Source organism: Pinus tabuliformis, chromosome 3_1 (genome assembly GCF_031772625.1).
Source record: "Pinus tabuliformis cultivar Carrire ecotype Pingquan chromosome 3_1, CPIR1, whole genome shotgun sequence".
In the NCBI taxonomy this organism is placed as follows: Eukaryota; Viridiplantae; Streptophyta; class Pinopsida; order Pinales; family Pinaceae; genus Pinus; species Pinus tabuliformis.
In genome coordinates this window covers 201,757,326-201,781,959 of record NC_142301.1, presented here as the reverse complement: position 1 = coordinate 201,781,959, position 24,634 = coordinate 201,757,326, and positions in this window count along the sequence as shown.

Here is a 24,634-nt window from a genome sequence, read left to right as displayed (position 1 = left end):
GGAGTTTTAGAAGTTGAAGGCTGGTTTTGGGTAACTGCTGCAGGTGATTTCTTTGCAGGTGTTTTTTCTTTGGTTGTAGCGGCACCAGCACTCCTTTTCTTTGATGTTACCTAAATAGGTTCGGAAGTACTTTTACTTCTAGTAGTGACCGGGAATGCTTCTTCTTCGTTATCGGTATCGGAGTTGGGGAGTATAAAATCCCACATTCCATGACATTCCACTACTTCTTCTTCATCATCAGTTGGTGAGATTGTTTCCTCTTCCTCTTCTTCTTCTTGCTCTAAATCTGCATTAGATATTACATTTGGCGGCTTTGATTCATTTCTATTGTAAGTCCTAAAGGGTCTCTTGGTTGAGGTTTCGGCTACCTGTTTCTTTATCTCAACCATTTCATTTGATAAAGGTTTTAGGAATTTTTGCAAACCTTCCATGTCATATGGGTCTTTTGGGGTCTTCTTTCTTGAGTCATCTTTAAAAGAGACTTTTTTGGCTTTTCTGTCTTCAAGAGCAGCTTTCTTCTCTAGAGCATTGATGCGTTTTTCCACAGCAAGTGCTTCTCTCATGTTTTCATCTAAGTTAGGTTTCCCAGCCCTGTCTACAAAAATGGCTATATTGGCAGGTAGGGCGGTGATATACCATTTGCTTCGAATTTGTTCACTTGGTTTGGAAGCTGTAGGGATTTTATTCAAGAGTTTATTGAAGCGAGCATTAAATTCCTTAATTGGTTCCCTATGCTCTATTCTCAGATTGGAGAGATCGTTTATTAGGGTAGCCAAAGACCTATCATCTCCATATTTGGTAAGAAACTTCTCTTGGCAAGTGTTCCAACTGGTAATGGAACCAGATAGTAGGGAAAAATATCAGGATCCTGCTGATCCTTGCAAGGTGTAAGGGAAGAGTCTAACAACAACATATTGTTCTGTTACTCCTTTCAAGTTGATTGCCAATATGAAATTATTAATGTGTTCCTCAACCTGGGTCCCATCATCTGGATTGAACTTGGGTAGCCATTTTTCAGGAGCATCTGGTAATGGATGCAATGGTGCAGGCATATTGACTGCACCAGGTTTGGTCCATGGATCTGCCATTATAATAGCAGTAGTGGTTGATACTACCGCTGGAACTCCAGATGTCTGGGAAGGAAATAATGTTGAGGAATGAGTAGGTTGGGATGCTGAAGCTTCTAATCCTTGGTGAATAACAATATGTAATGGGGGAGTGGAGGGTTGACTTTGCAGATGAGAAGTTGAAATGGAGGATGTGGATGAAAGCTCTTCACTTTTAGATCCTTCAGTATTTTTCTTCGCCTTTTTCCTTTTGGGTAAAGGGAACTCAGTGGGTTCAATACCGAGCTTTTCGCTCTGAAGTCTGGTGAGAGGGTTAGGTAAATTGAACTGCGAAGTCGCACTGCTTTGTGATACCTCAGATTTCTGTGGTGAAATCGAGAAGCTCTGAAGTTTGTGGATAAGAGACTGGACTTCAGGTGATTCAAGACTTAATTGTTCTGGAGTATGATGGGTTTGAGCAGTGGTAGTTGATTCCTCTTCTTCTTGTTTGGATACTGGCGAACCAGCATGCGAATGAGAAGTTCGAGGGGATTCGGAGGGAGAATTACTCTTAGAATGGCTTGCAGATTTGGGTTTATTGCCATTCACAGTCAGGCCCTCCTTCTAGCGCCAAAAATGTTGATGCCTCGAAACTTGCTGCAACAACATTGGGGATAACCACCCGGTCTGGACCTTAGTACAGCTCCTTTTCCATTTGGAATAGTGGCTCCGACTGGGGATAATGGGACCAGCTTCCAAAAGTGGATAAACGGGATGAATGGATGATTTATAAACTAAACTAGCGGTGAGCGAATAACTAAAACTATTAACAAGAATACGTAAACTATGATCTATCCCGGGAACTTATTGAGCTTTAAAGTGCAGCGCTTGATGATCCGTGTCTATAAACAGGCATATAGATGACTCCATTTAACAGACATGGACATTATTTCATTCATGATTACTATGCTTAAATAGTTAAGCAAAGCGATTAAAGCGATATTACCACACTTATCATTTATATCATTGACATATACATGATTAAAAAGAAAGGCACATCATAAAACATCCAATAGTGGAATGAATATAGATCTGTTGTTACAGCGCATGCATATAATCAATAATAGCAAGAATAATCACATAACAATTCATATGAAAGGAATGAATTCAGACATAGATAGAAATACCATATGAGCTGCTTGACACTCCCAATATCAATCGCTACTTGTAATTCTTCCTTCAACGCAGAAACATTCTCAACAAAGACAATAGTGCACAATTGCATAAAAACTTCCTTGTTGAATTAAGAACAACTCGTCCAGTTTCATAAAAGAATATTGACTGAAGCACAATAGTGCAAACTTCAGTCTTTAAGTCTGGTACAAAACTTTACGACCCTTTCCAAAACAATGAAAGGGTCTATAAATACTTAGCTAATCTACCTATCTATGAAACAGAAATCCTATTTAATTGGGATCAATCAATCTTGATATGATTTTCTTGAGCGATTTGGCAGTCGACGGCATGATTCATCAGGTAGGTTGCTTGCTTTTATATCTGAGCTGACTTATCACAAGCATTGGCTCTACTTCAGGAGGTTTGTTGAGGCGTGAACTGAGCTGGGTGGCATAGGTGGCATCCTGAATATCGGGAATCATATACCCGATCGCATCTGTTAGGCACTTAAGGGTGGCTCTTTGTGTATGCAGCTTTACCTGGAAGAACCAATATGTGTCCTAGGTTAAACTGTTAATCCGAGCGATTAATATCCCCTTTTCCTCTAAATAAGGATAACATGATTGCTCCAATGTGTTCGTTGTTGTCAACTTTCCTGGTGTGCATTGGGAGATCATGTTTGATAAATAGAGAGTGTTATTAACCAGTTCAACTAGATTGCTGGAAGTTGATTTACATCTTGAAGCTGCCCTCTCTGCTCTCATTAACTGGGACTGCCATTCTGTAAAGAGTATATCTTTATGTGTTTCTAGGATCCTAGGCAAATTCGTCGCTTGTCCTTGATCAGAATCTTTCCAGTCAATAAATGAAACTATGGTTTCTTCGGCTTGATCTAATTTAGTTCTGGCCTTCTCTACCTGCTTATTTATGGATGCCGTTAATTCACACAATGGCTCTGCCTGGGCGATTTGTTGACACAGAAGCTTAATTTGGGATATTAATGCAGTGCTTATTTATAATGCTTCTGCTCTAAATTCAGCCACTTGTGGAACGCCCTTTATTTTTTCGAGTTGTGATGACAATTGAGCAATTTGCTCATCTTTTGTTTTCATCATTTGCTCATTTTCTGCGTTTAATTGTGCCAATGCCTCTGATAATTCCTTCTGTTTCAGGATCATGCTTTGGTCGATCCTTTGCTTTTCTGCCTACAATTGTTGAGTTAGTTGACTGTTCACTTGCTGTTGTGTCAACAATTGCTGCTCTGCCTGCTTTGCCTTCTGCTTTGTCTCAGCTAACTCTGCCTGTAATGAGAAAATCTCTTGATCCTTGGTTTTCAGTAGAAGACTTACCTCCGATGCCTTATCAATTGTCGCTGCCGAATAGGCTCCTGCATACTGCGACAGTTTTGTTAGGTCGTCAGAGGGGTCAAATTCCTCCTTCTAAACCACATTGCCCGTAACAGTTTGCTCTAGGAAAAGGGAAGGTTGATCAGTCCTTCTTCTTTTCCTTTTTCGTTTCACCACTGCTTTATGCCTCGGGCTGTAGAAAACATCCAGGGGAGGAATATCTTCTACCTGGAGAATGATTTGGTCGGAGGGGTCCTTTGGTATTATCTCAACGTCTTTAGAAATGGGTGGGTCGCTGGTTCCACTCAGAAGCTGTGATGAAGTTATTTCCGGTGTGTCCGTTGTCTTGGAAGTGTCTGTATCTTTTGAACATTCCAACCCACTGATGATGGAATCAAATTGCTTCCATTCGTGGAGCAATTTAGGGTCAATACGAGTATCTATATTGACATCAATGGTGGTTTGTTTTTGCTTTTCGGCTTGGGACTGCTTCCACACTTTTTCCTGTTCTCTCTTCTGTTGTTCCTCTTGTTCTTTCTTTTGCCTTTCTTCTTGTTCTCTCCTCTAATTTTCCTCCTGTTCCTTCTTATGATCCTGTGTTATAACCAGAGGTTCCTTTGACTGTTGCCGATCAGGCTCACTTAATGATGTCGCTGGGGTTGTTGCTAGTAAATCTAGAGGCGGAATTTGCAACCTCTGTTCTCTAAGTTTATTAAATTCAGTCAACCCTTCATCATTATATTTCACTTTAGCAAATGCTTTAACCTGATTTATTGTCTCAGCTGAAGAGAACAGGTCGTCAAACATATCTTCTTTATGGTCAAATCTTGTCAATTTGGCCTATTCTAGTGCACTATAGGCAACTTTGTTTGGATCAAACTGCCTATTTGGGAGAGTCGCCAGAGTTAAGGATTGAATCTTTGTAGCTTCCTTTTCTGCATGTTTGAGATCATGCAAGTTATATACACTGCATCTCAAAGGAAAAGAGGGCCAGCCTTGCTTCTTATTTTTCTTGAGCGTTTGTGTAACACTCTCAGCAATGATTTGGTAAGAAATTTCCCTCACCAGTAGTTTATCCGGTATGTAGAAAGGGAGGACATGAGGTCTGGCTTGGATACTGAAAACCCTTATGTAGGTAAATATCTCCTCTCCAAACCATCTACCTATTGTGGTTAAATCAATTTCGGCTTGATAGGAAATCTTGGGAGCAGGTTTATCGAAAATGGAATAATAAATAGGCAACATAAAGCCATTACAGACTTGGTATAGATGATGTTTATAAGAAGATTTCCACAATTTCTGATGATATATATGAATAGGCGTGGGGTCTTGTGCAGTCCACCTCCAGCCGAGTACGGGGAATTCAGAGTTAAAACACAGGGTATCTAGAATATAGGCACTATAGTAGAATGGGGGAATTACCCTTTCAGAAATACGGGTCTTGCTTCTAAACTCAAGCACAGCTGTTGCTAATTTGTCTGAGAGGATAGTGGCCCAATCCATAATTACACTGTTGCATGCTGCTTCCATTAGGGGAACCATTTCTATGGTAAAATTAGCAGAGTCATGCAATCCCCACAATCTACACATCATTATTCCAGCATAGCAATAAGGAGAGGCCAGGGAATCAACTGAGTACTTACCAGACGACTCATGTTTTTGCTTGGCCGGATTTTGTCTCCAATCCCGGATGGGTTCGGATTCAACTTCATTTTCGTTTGCGAATTTCTCCAGGAACGCCTTATTATATATCTTCTTTGGCTCAGGCAAATGATACATTTGCCTTAGATCATCCGCTCTGAATGACCCAAAAATTCTCCCGTCTCTGGTGCTGAAGGTTCTATCCAGGATTGGGATTTCTTCAATCGCCCACCGCACTACGTCTGTGTATGGGAGAATTTGCTCCCTGGCTGCTATCCTTGCCAAGTAACTCTTACGAGACCCATACATGTAGTATCAGATATCAATCCCTTCTTTTTTTCCACGACAACTTGTCCTGCAGCTGGTGTAGCGGAAGCGCCTGTGGTCTTCTTGGATTTCTTCCCCTTTTTGCTTGAGCTTTCTCCTTTGGATGAATTCTGCACAGAGGCGAAAATAAACGTAGCACAGAGATATGCCAATGAAAATACAATATGGGAAAGATATATTGATCAAAGCGTGCTGAGAGATTAACTCTAAAAATGGCCGCGGATACAATCCATGGGAAGATCTTACAATTACATTAAATGGCCGTTTAAAACCTGCCACCCCTTAAATTCTCATTATACCATTATTCGGCCGAATGACCCGTTTAAGCATGCTATGGATGTTTTGGCGGTTGGGTGCAGGTGCATCATTGCTTAGCAGATTAAGCTTTAAATATGATTTGATCATGATATCCCTCCATTTAACGACTTTTTTGAAATCTGTGCTATATCATAATCGGAGTCGGGAACACTTAAATCCTTATGTTGATAACTTTGAAACCCCGATCGTCGATAGTGATATCGCATCGCATCGGGAGAATTGGTATTATATAAACATATGGATAGCATACCACCGATTGCCGATAGCGAAATCACATCGCATCGGGGTGAATGGGCATAACAATGTGCATAGATTGTGTATCACCGATTGCCGATTGCGATATCGCATCGCATCGGGGGTATGACTTGGGCACCTTATTGATGTGCATAGGATATTGCCGATTGTTGATTGCGATATCCCATCGCATCGGGGTGAAAGGCTTAGGGTGCTTTAAGACTGTGTATAGAGTATCAGCGATAGCCGATAGCGATATCGCATCGGCGGGAACCCATACGTCACTTGTTTGTGTTTTCTATGTCATTGCGATATGCGATCTTGTGATCGCTTTATCGCAATGATAAAAGATTGTTTTATTTGATCAAAAATGGGTTTTTCAAAAGGTTTTATATAATGTCTTCATTTGGTTTTCGGACATTTTTAAATTAATGCAATATTGATACCAATTAACTTCTAAAGGGTCCCATTTCATATGATAATTTTGTAAATATAAATGATATGAAATGGGGGGTTGTTGTAGGGAACAATAGGTTCTCAGTCGAAATGTGCATCCATATCCATGTATATTATGGTTCAGTCAGGTAGTGAGGGTTTCTTTCCGCAATGAGTAGAAATAGGAGGAAATAACATCCAGAGAGGAACTACCAATAGTGTTCTTATGCATTTTCTCCATCTATCATCTTGGATAAAATTTCTCTCCATCTGGTTCGTTTTAGTAATATTTATGTTGTTCTTATGCATTTTTCTTAACCCTAATCCACTGCAAACTAGGGATCAAAATAACACATAAATTCTACTTCCTCAACCCAATAGGGCTCCCAAATACTCTACGTATCTACCTATTCCTTCATTTCATTATGCTACACCTTGTGCCTCCACTCTAGCGTCAACCTCGTCTAGTGGTTCTCCTTCACTCTCGAAGATTTAATCGTAAGCCCTTGTATGTGTATCCCAACATAAAAGATCCCAAAACCCACAACTATGTTTTCGATTTCCTACTCCAAACAACCCACAGTTATTTCATAGTGTGTTGGTTCTATTTTCCATAGTTTGTAGTGCACTCTTTCTATGTTGTTTCGTCAAAATCACCCTAATCGTTATCCATTATTCTGTCTCAGTTGAATCTTTTCTCCCACCGACCCCTTTGCAGGGCCCTCATGTTTTGTCTACACAATGCAACCAATGATGTATGATAAGGGGGTGATGGGCTAATCATCCATTTAGGTATCCCGTACTCAGTCTCCCTTCCTACCATGCAGGTCATTAAACTCAATCACAGGGTTGGTGGCCATTAATGCATAGCCTTGACTTGTCAACTTTCCATGCAACTCCTCCTCAAAACACTAAATCCATGTCCACTCTGCTTAGTGATTCATTGTATTTAAATTTCCACAATTCATTACATGAATTACAATTCATAATAAAAATTACAAAAGGGATTACAGCGTTGAAAAGTGTAACTAGGTTCAGTCTTCATAATCACATTTAATAATTATTTTATGTAAAATATGTAAGGAATAAAAATAAAATTATTGTGATGCCTCACTAATGGGTTTCATGAGCAAGGGATTTTATTTTCATTTAAGACTCCCATTGAGATATTTTAGGGATTTTTTCAACTATTCATAAAATTTTATAGAGTCATTGTCATGTATTGAAGGCATATTACACATTGTAAAAGTCAAATTTGTTTTTATATGTCACCCTCCAAGAACTTGTCACTAGTCCTCACTCATGTCAGCCTATAATGAAAGGGAAAACTCTAGAAAGATAAAGTCGGCCTACACGAGTGATCATGTCTGACTAATGGTCATGGACAAACCACTATATATAGTAGTGGTCAACCTCACTTGTAGGAAAACAATTGTGGGACCTTTTGTGGGCTAATCTATCCTCACACATGTGAATATTACATATTTGAATCAGGTTGAAGGTTGCAATCATACAAGGGTGACTTATATTGGGTGAATACTCCACTTAAGGAAGCCAAGTAGATGAGAAAGAAATCTCCCTCCAGATGGAGACCATTCAAGGATCAAACAATGGATCTAGGGTTTTAGTTATGAAGAAAAAGGTTACAGACCTACAAGAAGGGGCCAAAATTCTGAAGGAATCAAAGAAGAAGAAGAAGAAGAAGTAGAGACTTTATCTAAGGTTAAACATGAGGCATCTGACTTGGCCTTGGAAGGGATCTAGTGTCAACGGTCTTTGTCGTGGTGTTGGTATTCATAAATTCAAGGTTCTACAAGGAGAATTTATTTGGTTTTTCCTAACAAAGAGCGAGAGGTTTTGGCCATGGATGACAACCTATATACTGTGTCTCTTGTCTCTTTCTCGTTCATGAATTGGTAATTGTCTTGATGAAAAGAACACAATAGTAACATAGGAAATAGAATATCATAATCAAGAAGTGGAAAGACTCTTTGAGGAAATTATCAAAGTAAAGAAAGCACCTAACTATCGGTGCCCTGGATTTCTCAACATGGTATTGGAGCTAAGGTGATGATTTGGAATTAAACGGGAATGGAACAAATTAGATAGATAACCATAAAAATAGAGATGCAACAGAAATAATACTTCATTTCATTAATGTAAAATACTGAAATATGCTTACAAACAAAAAAGGAAATAAACTAGCTAAGGCGATGGTAGCTTATCTCTGAGAAGAGATGTGGCAGCTACATGCCTCTGAACTGTGTTACAATGAGGCTCGAAGCCCTATTTATTGTTGAGAAACAATGGAAAACCCTTAGCATCCAAAAACCTAACCCTAGAAGATGAAACACCAAACTGTGGGCCTCATTTTGGGTAAATTGGTACATCAACTTCCTGGGGTCGTAACATGGGCACCCAATCTCCCTTTGAGGCATTCAATAGCTCGTAAGAAATATCTATCCAAGCACTAAAACATTGGGAAGAGAAAAATTAGTCCATGGACCCATGTTGCTCCTATATGTCCCAAATAATATCGTTTAGGGCCTCAAAACGACTCCAAAAGTTCACAACCTGAAAAACTACTAAAAATAGTAAATTGTGCTACAATTAAAGAAACTGAAAAACTGAAAGAGTGATTTATGAGGGTCCAAGTGGGATAAGTGGGTGGCCACCAACATCCACCAGGATTAGGTGACAAATTCAAGAAGGGGCATTTAATCAAATAGAGGCACCAATCTTAGTGGAAGGATATCAAAGCACAATTCCAAGATATACATCATACCAAAACACTAGATTGAATAAATTGTGTTCGGAAAAAGTCTTGGGATCATAATAAAGGAGGAAGCAGAAAAAATACAAAAAACCCTAGAAGAATTTCTAGGAACTTCTCTCAACCATCATCTAAGGAGTGGAAGATTTTTCAAAATACCAAACAATGTTAGATCAAATAAAATTGTCATCATCTTCAAATGGGTTTTTTAAACAATTTGTCTCTCATTAAATCAAAGATTTAACCTTCGAAGAACTCCAACAAAGTGATATCTCTCCAAAATGGAACAAGGATTACTCTTGTAAAAAGAATCTATCAAGAAGTAGTCTTCTATGATCTATATCACTATCAAGTTAAAGGAAGAAGCAACTACAGAAAGAAGCATCTACTCAAGTAAGTATATTTATGACTTCATCTCAATCTATCAAAATGTATTTTTACAAGGGTAGAAACAAATTAGTTCGGGCTTCAAATTTTTCTACATGGAAGAAAAAAACACATCTAAATCTTATTGAGAATGAAGTCATCGAGCACATTAAGGGGTCAATAACCCAACCTCCTAAATAATATTCTCAAACATTTTCTAAATACATGAAAGGGATAGTGAGGGCCTAGAGGATTGAGATATAATCCATTAAGGGCTCTCTCATCCCATGTGTATCAAATTAAGCAGTTCAAAAGATATAAAAACAAATTGGTAGAGTTGTTTTCCATAAATACTACAGGAGAATTCATCTCTCTAAGGAAGTAACTCTACATTTTGAACACTTCAAAGGAAGAAATAATAGCCTGATATTTCATGAGGATTTCAGAAATAAGAGATCAACTTCAAGATCTGTGTGAAATAATGTCTGACAAAGAAATTACCATTATAGTAATAAATGCACTAGGAGAGGAATGGGGTAACTTCACTTCAAATATTTATAGGAAGGAAGGAGCCACTCCTTTTCAGGATATATGGTCATTATGCAATATTGAAGAGACTAGGATAAAGGAAAAATCTAACATTGGATCAAATGAGAAAAGTCAAGCATATCTTGTTATCATAAAGAGAAAAGACAAGTTTTGTAAATTTGGCCCTTAGAAAAAGAAGAACATGGCTAAGATTCAATGTTATGGATGACATGAATATGGGAACTATAGAAGATATTGTACTAAACTTAAGAAGGACGATAACAAGAGAAATAAAGACAAAGCACATATTACCGAAGAAATGGAAGAACCTGAGATGAAGAAGCTTAAGAATGAGGAAGCAAGAGATCTCTACTAAGAATGAGATAATATGCTCCACTAAAGTACTCTTCAGTTGTGTAAATTATCGCTATATAGATAGGAACCATTGGAAATAAGATAGGATAAGTCATATTTGAAAATGACATCATGGTAGAAGCATTAGAAGTAAGAGCTCACCAGATTACCATAGGTAATATGAAGGAGGAACAAAATATATGGTAGTCAACTATGAAGGATATATCTCTTGGAACCATCATTGAAAGCTCAAATGACACTTATTGTATAAAGGAAGAAGCCATCTAGGACAAGGCTCATCATACACCAATCAAAAGGGTAACATCTGCAGAATAAGATATGAAACATCCTCAAGATCCTCAAAATGGATCTTCATTAAAAGGTTCACCGATCACCAGGGGAAGAATGTGTTTCATCAAGAATTTGAAACTCGTAGAATGCATTAGATGCTGCTATGATGATATAAAAGTGAAGCAGATCAAGGGATTGAAGCTCTTTCAGAAGAAGTTGTTGCTTGGAGTCTCGATGACCCAAAGGAAAAATGGGGTATGTGTGCTTATATTTTATTTTGTGCAAGTCATGTCATATAGTTGCATATATCATGAACCAATGATATATCTTAATAGCATGATAAAAAGAAAGGATATCTTCACTCAAAGGATGAAGGAATGCATGGGTCACACATTCAGTAGATGAAATCAACATAATATGTCGTCATGTGAAGTATGAGGTGGCTAAATATAATTTAGGAACTCTTATTAGAAGCTCTTGGGAATGAAATGTGTGAAGAAAGGAAGTACTAGATCATGGAAAATGCAACAACGGTAAAGGAAATCAATATCTGAAAGATCAACAAGATTTGACTATGATATATCATTGGAAGATATGAAGACACTGATGGAGACTGAAAAAGAAAGATATCCTTGAAAATATAAATCTTTGGAGATGTGTCGATATGTATGTTGGATGTTGATACAAACTAGAAGATATTAGGATGAAATAACATCACAAAGCTAATGCTTTTAATGTTCATTCCTTTATTTTTGAAGAAATATCTGGATGGGCTTAGGCAGGGTTTCCAAGGGAAGAACTATGAATGTCTTCGAAGAAAACCATGTACAATGATGTAATATCCTTCCAAAGGAGATAGTATGAAGAAAGCATCATGACATGAAGCAAGGCTAGATGTGGACTGATGGATCACTTCCTCATGAAAGGAATAATAAAATGACTGACCCATGGATGAGAGTGATGGATGGTTTCTTCCCTACGAATAAATACCAAAAGATGAAGAATTCATAACAAAGAAGAAATCCATGACATCGAAGGAAGGATCTCTTCAAGAAGTTGGTTATCTTTTCTTCTCCATCTGAGGAGCTATTGCAGGTACTTAATTAAGAGGGAGCCTGGAACCAAGTTTCTTACTTGGAAGAAACTTGGAAAATTCCTAAGCAAGAGGGAGTTTATGTACATTTGTTTTGTAGGAATGAGTAACTTCCTTTATTGGAATATATATGTCCTCCCTAATTCAGAGGGATAGATAGACACATCACTCTGGTCTTCACTTGGGAAGACAGAATGGAGGATTTTGTAATCATCTAGCATTTTATGCTCTTTGAGGATGAGGTAGGGAATCCAGGATAATAGTAGTCATTCTTGGAGGCTTTGGGATCCAAGGTAATAATTGGGAGTTAGGAATCAAAGATAAGAGTAGTCCTGATGGAACACAACCTGAGAACCCAGGTGGGGTATGTTCCCAAGGCGACAATGGTAAGGGTGTTTATAAATCATTTATCTCCCCAACATTGAGCTCAAATCTTGTGGAGAGATAGATTTGTTAGTGAAGCCTTGATATGTGACAATATTGGTTGATATGATGATATAGAGATGGGTTACCAATCCAACTCTTCTTATGAGAAATTCTTTAGATTGAGAATGACCAAGTACCATTATGAATACCTCCCTAGTTAAGAGGGAGTGATGAAAATTGTAACTAGGTTCAGTCTTCATAATGACATGTAATTATTATTTTATGTAAAATATGTAAAGAAGAAAAATAAAATTATTATAATACTTGACTCATGGGTTTTAGGAGCAAGAGATTTTATTTTTAGTTAAGGCTCCCATTGAGAGCCTTTATGGATTTCGTCATCTAGTAATAAAAGTCTAAAGAGTTGTTGTCATGTATTGAAGGCATGTTACACATTGTAGAAGTCAACTTCTTTTTTGTCATTCACCCTCCAAGACCTTGGCACTATTCCTCACTCAAGTCTTCCTACAATGAAAGGGAAAATTATAGAAAGATAAAGTTGGCCTACTCCAGTGATCATGTTGGCGTAATAGTCATGGAAAAACCACTATATATAGTAGTGCCCAGCCTCATTTGTAGGACAACAATTTGGTCAAGAAAGTATGAGATAATCAAGTGTGAAATTCATTCTAGAAGGATCCTTAACATCAAAAAAGAAAGAAGAAAGGATAGTGAAGGATGTTACATGATTATGGGATTGTTTTTGGGCTAATCCACCCTCACACGTCTAAATATTATGAATTTGAAGGTGTCCGAAGGTTATAGTCATATATGGGTGATTTAGATTGGGTGAAGACATCGGTGAAGGAAATCGAGTAGAAGAGAAAGAAGTCTCCCTATATAAGGAGACCATTCAAGCATTAGAAGACTGATCTAGGGTTTTTCTTACGAAGAAAAAATTTGTAGACCTACAGGAAGAGGTCAAAATTCTAAAGGAAGTCGAGAAGAAGAAGAAGAAGAAGAAGAAGAAGAAGAGAAGCATTGATCTAAGGATAAATACGAGGCTTGTGACTTGGGCTTGGAAGGGATCTAGTGTCAAGGGTGTTTGTCATGATCTTCGTATTCATCAATTAAAGGTTTGAGAAGAAGAAAACGTTTGGTTTTTCCTCTCAAAGAGTGAGAGGTTTTGGCCCTCGCTGATAGCCCATATACTATGTAGCTTGTCTCTTTATTGCTCATGAATTGATAATTGTCTTGATGAGAAAAACACAATAAGAAGGTCATAATCAAGAAGTGAAAAGACACTCACAATAAATTATGAAAGTAGAGATATCATTTAATTATCGATGCCCTAGTTTCCTCAACATAGAGAAAGGGTTGTTACACTTGGCATCAATAGTCAAAGTGTTCATATTAGTTTATACATGACAATTTTTTCATCTGGGAACATGGCCTACCTACTCTTAACACCTTTCTCTCCTATCCTAATAGGATTTCTCTCCACATTCAATTTGGCATCAAAATTGAATTGGATAAATCCATAACTTTCTTACATGCCCTTATCACTTTTTCTCTTTATGGATTTCTAATCCATCAAGTTTACAGAGACAAGGCCACACAAACCATTACCTCCATGCCCATTCCCACGACCACTTATCTTGAAAATTACTTGTCTTGAAAACTTTTAGCCCAAGAGCTCACACAATCTCTACTCCCTAATTCATTTTTAAAGAAAATGCCCAAATAATCCAAGATTCCAAAGTCAATGGTTACTGTCAGGGCCATGGAGGAAAATTTTGATAATTTTAAAAATCTTCTAAGTAGGAGGAATATCGCATGTAGCAAACAAAGGACCAAAACTGCAATGGTGAGATGAATAAGTGAAAATAATTACAATGGTGAGATGAGGTTGAAATAAATTTATTGAAGAGGGAAAGTTGATAAGTGGAGAAGGAATTGTTAGGGGATATTTCAAGTATGCATTACTTATCGAGCAAGGTGAATGGGACAACTAGACGATGTTGTCAAAATATTTTAGGCAGTTACACCAACATGGGAGACTTGACAAGTTGGGCAGAATCTGAGTGAATGATGATAAGAAAGACGTTTTTAAATATATAAAGGGATAATAGTTCTTCAGCTTAGGGGGTTTGAGAGGAAGCGGGTTGAGTTCAGTGGAGTTCAATTTAGCCAGTCACTCTATCGTTGAGTTCAAGTGGGGATGATTTTAGTTAGCTTGGTATCTATTGTTCCATTTTTGTTTTCATTGGATTGAGATGGTTATGTGTCTAAATTTTTAATGATTGAGTCTCTGTGTCAGTCTCGTTTCTGAATGTTTAACACACAGAGATAGTTAATACTTTATTGCACTAATGTCTATACTTTTCTTTGCTTATCAAGCATATTAGGCTTGTGGCTCACATTTTGGAGTACAATTTTGTAGTGCATCATGAATATTTTTGAAGAAGTAATGGGAATTATGGTTAGGGTGCTTTGTATGTTTGATTTGGTGTTATTTGATCATGATATATGAGTCATGAATTGGATTTGTTTCTTTGTCTTTTGAGAAAGAATATTGTTAGATTTATGTTTTCATAAAGTATTTTCTAGCATATGAATTAATCAGACCTTTTAGAAACCTATAATGAACATGTTGTGAGTATATTAAAACAATTTATAAACCTAAGAATGTATATAAAACTCTCCCATCTAACTGTAAAATCTTGGTTCTATTTGTCCCCCATAGGAAAATTGAGTGAGAATTCATCCACTGCATTCGTGATTCCAAAAGGGTGAGTGTTGGACAAGGCTTTATTGGTCGAGACTACATGTCAATACAATTCTGACTAATCCTGTGCCAATAACGGGTTCCTTTGCAAGGCCCAGGATCATTTTATGATGGGATTATTAGGTAAGAAGGATGTGGGAGCCATGGAATCTAAAGAAGGTAGAAAGTACTAGTTTGTTTGAGCAGAAGCAACATGATTTTGTGGTGAGTTATAACAAGGACTGAAGAATTAGCATTGAATATTGTTTGCAAAAATAATATATTCTTTACAGAATTCCTGATCATCTTAACAAACTAGATTCAACAACTAGTGGATGATAATATAACCTATCAACAAGTTGGGCTGAGAGAGTGGACTCCTAAAAGGGAGAGCCATTTTAAATAAGTAAGAAACAGTATTTTTCATGTTGAAAACTTCTAGTTTGAAAGTGTGCTAGAAAACATATATTTTCATGTTTGCAATAGAGCCCATAGTATCACATAGTGTAATGTAATGAGTTTTTTTGGAGGTTCGACAACGGAGATTTATCTGGTTGATATTTATGTCAATTAAAATGTTTCTATGTGATTGAAAAACCTTTCATATGGAATATTATGCTATGGATGGCTAATCCATTCATGCACTATGGGTAAATTTGGGAAGAACTAGGGGTGGTCTAAGGTGAAGAGAACAAGGATGCAAAAGGAGGGAAGGGGATGGATTAGGATGTAGTTGGAGTATTGCATTAGAAACAATAGGTTTTTGGAGGAGTTGCATATTTGAAGGCATCATAAAGACATAATGGAGGTAGAAATAATGGAAGGTGGAATGTTGAGAAGTGGACATATATTTTAGTCGAATTATGTAGAAGGAAATCGATCAACATCAATTCTTGCCACTATGAGAAACCTGGGGAGAGGGACAAGAGAAGGCCAATGGAGCATGAGAAGAAATGCAAGTGGCAAAAGTATCTAAGGAATGTATTTCATCACGCCACTCATTGAAGAATACGAGGAATAATACCAACATCTTAGCCCAAGGAATACACAGTTTATGTATCTTGGTTCACCTGTTAAGACCATGGATGGTGTTGAGCCCACCACCTCGCACATTTCGAAGAATATTGAGGTAAGAACTCAGCATACCATGATGAATATGGTAGTAGGTAATTACAGTCATAATATGTTGATTACTTATAGGCATTTGTTAGACATCAAGAGAGGTTGTGATAAAGTGTTTTAGTTCACTTTGCTGTGTAGAGTAGCAGACATTTGTCAGGTACTAAAGTGGGCACATTAGGAAACCCTTTGTTAGGAGGCACTACCCAGAGCATAATGGTGGGAGTAGAGATGAGGATTCTTGTGTTTCATCTGGTTGTTAATTTTTAGTGCAAACAAAATTTTCTTGTTTGTGAGGTCATATAGATAGTGAACTAGGTCCACAGTAAGGAAACTAGAGGTTACCTTCACGGATTATGATTTAACTTGGTATATCAAGTATAAAAGCACAACTGAATATGGATAGATATAGCCATTGGTGGGAATCAAGTAGTCTTTGATTAAGAAATTTTAGAAGTCGAAGTCAAAACATCAATGTATTATGGATTGAAGGACATTAAGTAGTGTCAAAACAAGTTTGTTAGGGAGTTTGACAAGAGATTCAAAATATTAAAGGGAAAATTATCCTTTGAAACCCAATATGCATAAAAAAAGGAGTGGTTCATTATTGGATTAATCCCACACATTTGAATTCCCCTAACACAATAACAAATTAATTGACAACAAGAGTCATTGGATATCGTGGCAAAGCTAGAGGTCTCTCACGTAGGAACTGAGGTAAGTAGTGGAATGGTGCATGTTCAAATGTAACTTGCTACTTTAACTCTTCAGCTGCAAAATTTGACTATGCAGAAGGAGAAGTAGGAGAATGTTTGGTGTACAATTTACAAAATAGAGCGGCACCATGAAAATGAGTGTAAGATACTGATAAATTACATGGAAATAAGTGTATCTAACTGATTTGCACAAGGAAAAGGTTTGTGGTGTGAGGTATGTCGATTTTAGGGTTTCACCTCACAAAATTATCCTGTGATGCAGAACTATGAGACTTCTACATGTATTTTATCTTATTAATTTTTAAAATTAGTAGGGCATGATATCCACCATTACCATGCACTACATCTAATGTGACTGAGACCCTCTAGTTTCTCTCATAGCAAGGGAAGGCAAGAAATTAGGGTCTTTTTCAGTTAATTCTGAGTCTGTCACCCCAAATTTTGTGCCAATTTTTCAGAGCCAGGACTTAGGGCACTACCTAGAACTCCATGAAACTTTCAAAGATGAAATATAACATCATGAAAATGATACTAATGAAAATACTTGAAAAAATACTTGATTGGATCCCCACTATCCATGACAAGGATTTCGTTAAACATGTCACAAATATGTATTCTATAGGTCATAACAACGAATATGAGCATAGGGGTCTCATACTTATCCGAGATTCGTAAATAATCATTGATGCCGTATCACATTAACTAAATTATCATCTGTTAGGTCATATATTCATTTTTCATTCATTTATCTACCAAAACTTGATGAGATCCATACATTATCTCTCTCAAAACATACTCATAACCAACATATAAAAAACATAAATAATAAGGATATAACAACCATAGAATCCACATATATACAAGTACATTCACACATGAAATACCAAGGAGAAGGAACTATTATTAATGAATGCATAAATCAAATAGGTTTGGGACTTCCAAGAACAACCAGAGCATAGATTGGCCAAACAAAATATTTCTTTAGGCCAATCACCCTCGTGCCATATTCCAACCATGAATGTGGAACTCATAACCAAAACTGAAGCAGGGATTCTTGAGGCTACACCACCTCATCCTCATCAATAAAACTAGGCTTTACTGTAATCCACACCAGATCACTAGGCCCTAAACAAGCATGGATGCCTCCAGATTTCTCCACCTACACTGTGAGGAATTTTAATGTCTCCTAGTCTTCATCTTTATCGCAATCCACATGTTAATTTAGGGATCACTAGGCCATAATCGAGACTCCACCCTCCAGGCCTTACCATATATCCTGCTATTCATTGGCCAAGGTTTTCTAGGGCTGATCGAGGGAACCCACGTCTAGGATTTATTGTATATCCCTGCATTCACTAGTTGAGGATTCCCAAGCCCACCGAGGCAACATAAAATCCAACTTTATTGCAACCCAGGATCCGGTTTAGGGGTTAGTAGGCCAAGTATTTACTGTAATCCATAGTTCAATTTAGGGATCACTTGGCCATGTGTTCTTTCTTTCAGAGATCCATCTCACTCAGTTTCAAATCCATTTGGAAATCTAGCTCAACCAAAACATGAGAACCCCATCACACCATGATTATCCAGAAATGGCAAGGCAAGGATAAAGAGCACTGTCACAGTAATCCTTATTTAAATAGGAATGCAAAAATTTATAGATATAACCATAAATACAAAGATGTAGTAGAAATAACACTTCATTTCATTAATATCAAGTATTCAAATATGCTTACAAACAAAATGGAAACAAGACTAGCTCGGGCGATGGTACCTTATTTCTGAGAAGAGATGTGGCTACTACATGCCTTTGACCTACATCAAAATGAGGCTCAAGGGCCTTTTTATTATTGAAAATTAAGAGAAAACTATAAACAACCAAAACCCTAACCCAGGTAGATGTAACACCAAGAGTTTATGGGCCCTGTTGGGTTGAGTTGGACAACCAACTTCCCGGGGTCGTGACTTGGTCATATTATCTCAGTTTGACATGCATGATAACCTGTTGGAAAGATCTCTTTGATGACTATGATGAAAAATATGGATTTAGATTGACAAAAAAATGTTGTTTAGGGAGTCAAAATGGCTATGGAAGTTTAGGACTCGAAAAAAACTGCTAAAAATAGTAAACTATGCTATAATTAAGGAAACTGAAAAAATGAAAGAAACAATGGTGGGGGTATAAGTGAGATTGGCGGGTGGCCACCAATATGCACCCAGATCATTCCTCCCCCCCTAGGAAGTAATGGTGTGCATTACGTTGAGCTCCTCGATGAGATGAGGAAACTTCTGCTGAACTTGGCCCCTAGTGAGCCACTTGCCCTGGTGAAGGAGTTGGCCTACTTTGACAACTTGATATAGTTGGATATTCTGTTGGCGAGTGTTCTTGATCTATGTGTCCATGATCTGATCGGTTGTGGCTTGCTCCATGCACTATGGATTTAACTTTGTAGGTGTGAGTTATTCTGCAATGTTTGATGTGTCCAGCAATGGTGGGAAGTATGTTGAAGGCAGTCCACATTGAACACTGGGTGCAGGCCAAGGAATGGGGGAATGCTGAGCTCAAATGCATTTTCACCCACAGCCTTGGTAATGGTGTAAGGACCATATCGGTGTGGTTTGAGTTTATGATAAGCTCCAGTAAGGCATTCCTTTTGCAATTGAAACCATAATTTGTCGTCCACCCAAAAATTGTGTGGCACCTGATGTTGATCATGTTTCTGCTTTTACTTGGCATTTGATTTCTCCAGAATTTCATGGACCTGCTGGAAGATATTTTGGATGTGCTCAATGAAGTTGTTTTCCTTATCGGATTTTGACTAGACATGGTTCGAATCTGCCTGAGTAGCTACAAATGGTATGGCCACATTAATGGGACATAATGGCTAGAATCCCAAGCCCACCTCAAAAGGGTTGTTCCCAGTCAAGCTATGGAGAGCCCAGTTATAGATGTACTAGACATAGGGAAGGCTCTCATCCCATGTGTGTGGATGCTTTGAGTTATACATGCGCAGAATGTGTATGATCATCTTGTGATAACCTCTTTCTGGCCATCAGTTTGGGGATGGAAAGATGTGGACTTAGTGAGCTTGGTGTCCATCATCGAACAGAGACTGAACCAAAATGTACTGAGGAACCTACAGTCCCGATCTAAGATGATAGACTATGGGATCCCAAAGTGTACCCACACTCGTTCAAAGAAGAGTTTAGTAGTGGCTTCTGCTATCGTATTCTTCTTACAGGCCACCAGGATGGCCATCTTCGAGAATCCGTCGATGACCACAAAAACACAATTGTTTCCCTGCTTAGTATAAGGAAAGTCCGACATGTAATCCATGGAGATAGATTCCCAAGGTCGACTAGGGGTAGAAAGTGGAGTATGGAGGCCTTTCTTCTTAATGGTCGGTTTGGAAATGACGCAAGAACTGCATGATCTGATGTATTTCCCAACATCCTATCGAAGATTCAGCCAGTATAAATACTTCTACGGTACTCCCACTTTTTTCTTGACCCCAAAATGCCCAGCGGCCTAATTGTAGTGCACTTCCAAAATCATCTTGGCTCACTCACTTGAAGGAACAAAAAGGTGTCCCAGGTGGCATAATAGGGCATCCTGGAGGTGAAAATATGGAATTTGCTGACCCTCCAAGAGCATCTAGTATGTGTGGCCGAAATCTAGGTTGCTTTTGTAGAGATATGGCTAATCAGAAGTCTCGTGCCCACAAGAGTTCAGCACGGTGGTTAATGCCATGATCGGTGGTCGGCTGAGGTAGTCTGCAACATTATTGGTGCTACCTTTCTTATACTTGATATTCAAATGGAACTGCTACAGGTGTGTGGACCACTTTTGATGGCGATCATTCTGTAACTTCCCTTGTGTCATTATGAACTACAGGGTTGGTGGTCTATGTGGATGACCGTTTCCTTCCCCAAAATGTAATGCTTCCATTGTCAAAAAGTATACACAATGGAATACATCTCTTTTCCATAAGTGGGATACTTCCGGACTGTTTCTGAAAGTGTCTCACTGTGATATGCCACTGGATGCCCCTGTTGAGTAAGGATTGTCCCAATAGCATAGTTGGAGGCATCTGTTTCGATCTCAAATGGTTGTTGCAAGTCTGGTAAAGTGAGCATTGGTGTAGTGCAAAGGAAATGTTTCAACTCTACGAATGCATTATATTGAGATTCAGACCAAAAGAACTTTTCTTTCGCTCCTCCCTTGGTGACTTGACCCAAGGTTCAAGTGATATGAGATAATCCCAACACGAACTTGTGGTAGAAATTGGAAAGACCTAGAAATCTATGGAGCTTTGTCAGAATGGTTGGGGCTGGCCAATCCCGAATGACTTGGATCTTGGCTAGATCCACATGTGCCCCTTGTTCATCAATAATGTATCCTAGATACAGAACCTAGGTCATGCCAAACATGCATTTCTCCAAATTGGCACACAGCTTGTGTTGCCGTAGTGTTTGGAGAACCTGTCGGATGTGGTGGAGGTGCTCTTCCCAACTCTGGTTGAAAATCAAGATGTCATCCAAGTATACCACTACAAATGAGTTGGTGAAAGGCCGCAAGATGTCATCCATCAAGCTCATGAAGGTTGTAGGAGCATTTTTCAACCCAAAATGAATAACGAACCATTCAAAAAGGCCCTCCTTGGCTTTGAAGGCAGTATTCCACACATTAGAGGGTTCAATTGGTATTTCATGATAGTCAGACTTCAAGTCAATATTGCTGAAATATTTTGCCCCGTTCAGCTAGGCAGAAGTTCATCAATTTGTGGGATTGGGTACCTATTTCAGATAGTGATCTTGGTTAGCGCCTGGTAGTCAATACAGAGTCTCCAAGTCCTATCATTCTTTTGTACCAACATGACCAGGCTCCCACAAGGCGAAGAAATCAGATGGATGTGACCTTTCTATAGAAGCTCTTGAATTTGACTCTTGATTTTGTCGTTCTCCAGAATAAAGCACCGATAGAGTGGTCCATTGGGAAGCAGCACACCTGGGGTAAGATCGATGGAGTGATTGACCTGATAGTACAGAGGCACCCCTGTGGGGGAGGTGAAGATTCCCTCGTACTCCTCCATGACCTTGTCCATCTGTTTTTGTCATGTGGAGGGGCCCTGTCTAGAGGTCGTGGCCACTGTCTTCTTCTTTCCTTAAGGGCGTATCATTAGGAAAACAAATTTCAGGGTTTTGGAAATGAGCTTATTGCATTGTTTTGTAGTAACCAAATAGATGGCAGTAGGCGGTGCTACCTCTGGTATCTTGTGCAACTTATTTCCTAAAGTAACAATAACAGCACAAGGCCTTGACTCATACACAACATGTCACTTCCATAAGTATGGTTGGCCTAATAATACATCAAAAACATCAAGGGAAGCAACGTCACATAATACCTCATCCGTGAAGGGCTTGATGTTGTATGGAAGGTGGCACTACTGACTCACGCAAAGATCTCATCCTTGGTGAAGCCACTCAATGTTGTATGGTTGTGGATGTGTTGTGGTTGGTACGCCCACCCGCTTCACAACCTTTTCCGAAATGAGGTTCTTTTTTGCTCTTGCTATTGACAATGAACTGTAGTAGGGAACCCTTTACCCACATCTGGGAGTGGAAGAGGTGATCCTCCTCCTCTGGATCTTTGGGTTCCTCCTTCTAGATCTTCATGGTGGCAACAGTGGTGTTGGGCTCCGCATCGATAATTTGCTTCCCTTTGTCATTCCCCTTATCGGGTTTTGACTCAGAGTTGTAACATGCATATGATTCCGAAGCCTTTAGCTCATCCACCAGTGACTGCTTGGCCCGACACTCACTTGTGTTGTGAGTGAAGCACTTTTGGAACTCACACCACTTTCCCGTGTCCTTCTTTAGCTTTGCAACATTTTTCTTTGCTTGTGGCTTTGGCAGGTTGTCCTATGTTGCCCCTCCTTGGCTTTGTCCTTTGTTCTGCAGTTTGGGGGCATATTTTCCTTGCTTTGGATTCACATATCCAAAGTCTCGCTTCTTATGTTTAAACTTTTGCTCGATCTTGACGGCATATTAGTATGTTGTGCTGAGCGAGGAGATGTCCAGGAATTCCATCTCATCTTGGATGTACCTTTGCAGGCACCGAGGTACTTGAGAATCAAATGCTTCTCAGAATCCTTGATACCCAACTTGGTGCGAAGGGTATGAAAAGCATTGGTAAACTCTGACACATCTTGGTCCCTTCCCTGTCATAGCATTGTCCACTTTATGTATTTATCCTCATAGATCCTGACAGGGTAGTACTAATCCTTGATGGCATCCCGGAATGAGTTCTAACCTGAGGAGATGTAACACCAAGAGTTTATGGGCCTCGTTGGGGTGAGTTGGACAACCAACTTCCTCGGGTCACAAGTTGGTCATATTATCTCTGTTTGATGTGCATGATAATCCATTGGAAAGATCTCTTCAAGGACTATGACAAAAAATATGATTTTAGTTAAAAAAACTTTTGGTAGGTAGATTTCCAAAAAAATTCATTTTTGGCCTCAAAATGGCTTCGAAAGTTTAGAACCTGAAAAATTGCTAAAAATAGTAAATTGTGCTACAATTAAGGACACTAAAAGACTAAAAAAAACAATGGTGGGGGTCTAAGTGGAATTGGAGGGTGGCCACCAATATCCACCTAGATCACACACTTATAAAAACCAATGCCCATGATAGAAAGAGAACCAAGAACACACATGCATACCCATGTATGCTAGAACTAGAAAGGAAATCATACATGCAACTTGATACATGCTTGAGTGGGCCTAATGGTTAAGAGAATGTGTTTCCTCCTAAGAGGTCACAGGTTCAAAACAATAGGGGGGTAGAGTATGTATGCCTTCATATACTTAGCATTCAAATCACTACACGAAGGTGGGTCCCTTGTCCCACAAACAAGGGGGTCTCATACACCAATGTGTTGTCTGGCTTGGTCGTGACGTTAAAATTGGATAATAATAATAATAATAATAATAATGCAAATAATCCTGCTATATCCAATTGATCCTTCTCTTCATTGCTTGATCTTTGCTTCCCTTTGCCTTCTTTTCTTTCCTTGATCCAATGTTGAAGTGCTCAAAGAAAACTCTGTGTCCAAGAGTATGATAGAGAGATCCAAAACTAAACTAACAAAATTTTATGAACTGATCCTCAAAAGCCTTTTTATCAATGAGGCCTCTATTTTCTTTAATTTCCTCTATTTTCTTTCAATTTCATCCTCACATGCATCCTATGACCTTTCACTTTCCTTTTCTCCTAATTTCCTTTATCTTCATTAAATTGCCAAAAATGCCATTTTTCCTTTCCAAAGTCTTTGCCATTTCCTTGGCCATTTTCCTTTAGCCATAATAACCAAAATGAACACCCACTAACATATTTTTCACACCATTCATCTTGGAATACATGTCCCATGACCTTGGTCTTATATTTTTTTTTACATGAATTTTTACTAAGGCTATTATAGAACCCTCCCCCTTGGGGGAACACCGTCGTCCATGTTCAGTGAAACCTACAACCAGTAAGACCATTACTAGTTATAGGTGTCATTACTGGTTTACATTATGGATAGGTCATAATGTACGACCATTAAGACCTCTCCATAATGTAAACATATGCATATTATAAACACATAATATCAACTCATATCCACATAATATTGACCTCATAAATTTGTTGAGTATACTCTTCCCACTTTATTCCCCATAAGATCAGGAACCTCTTT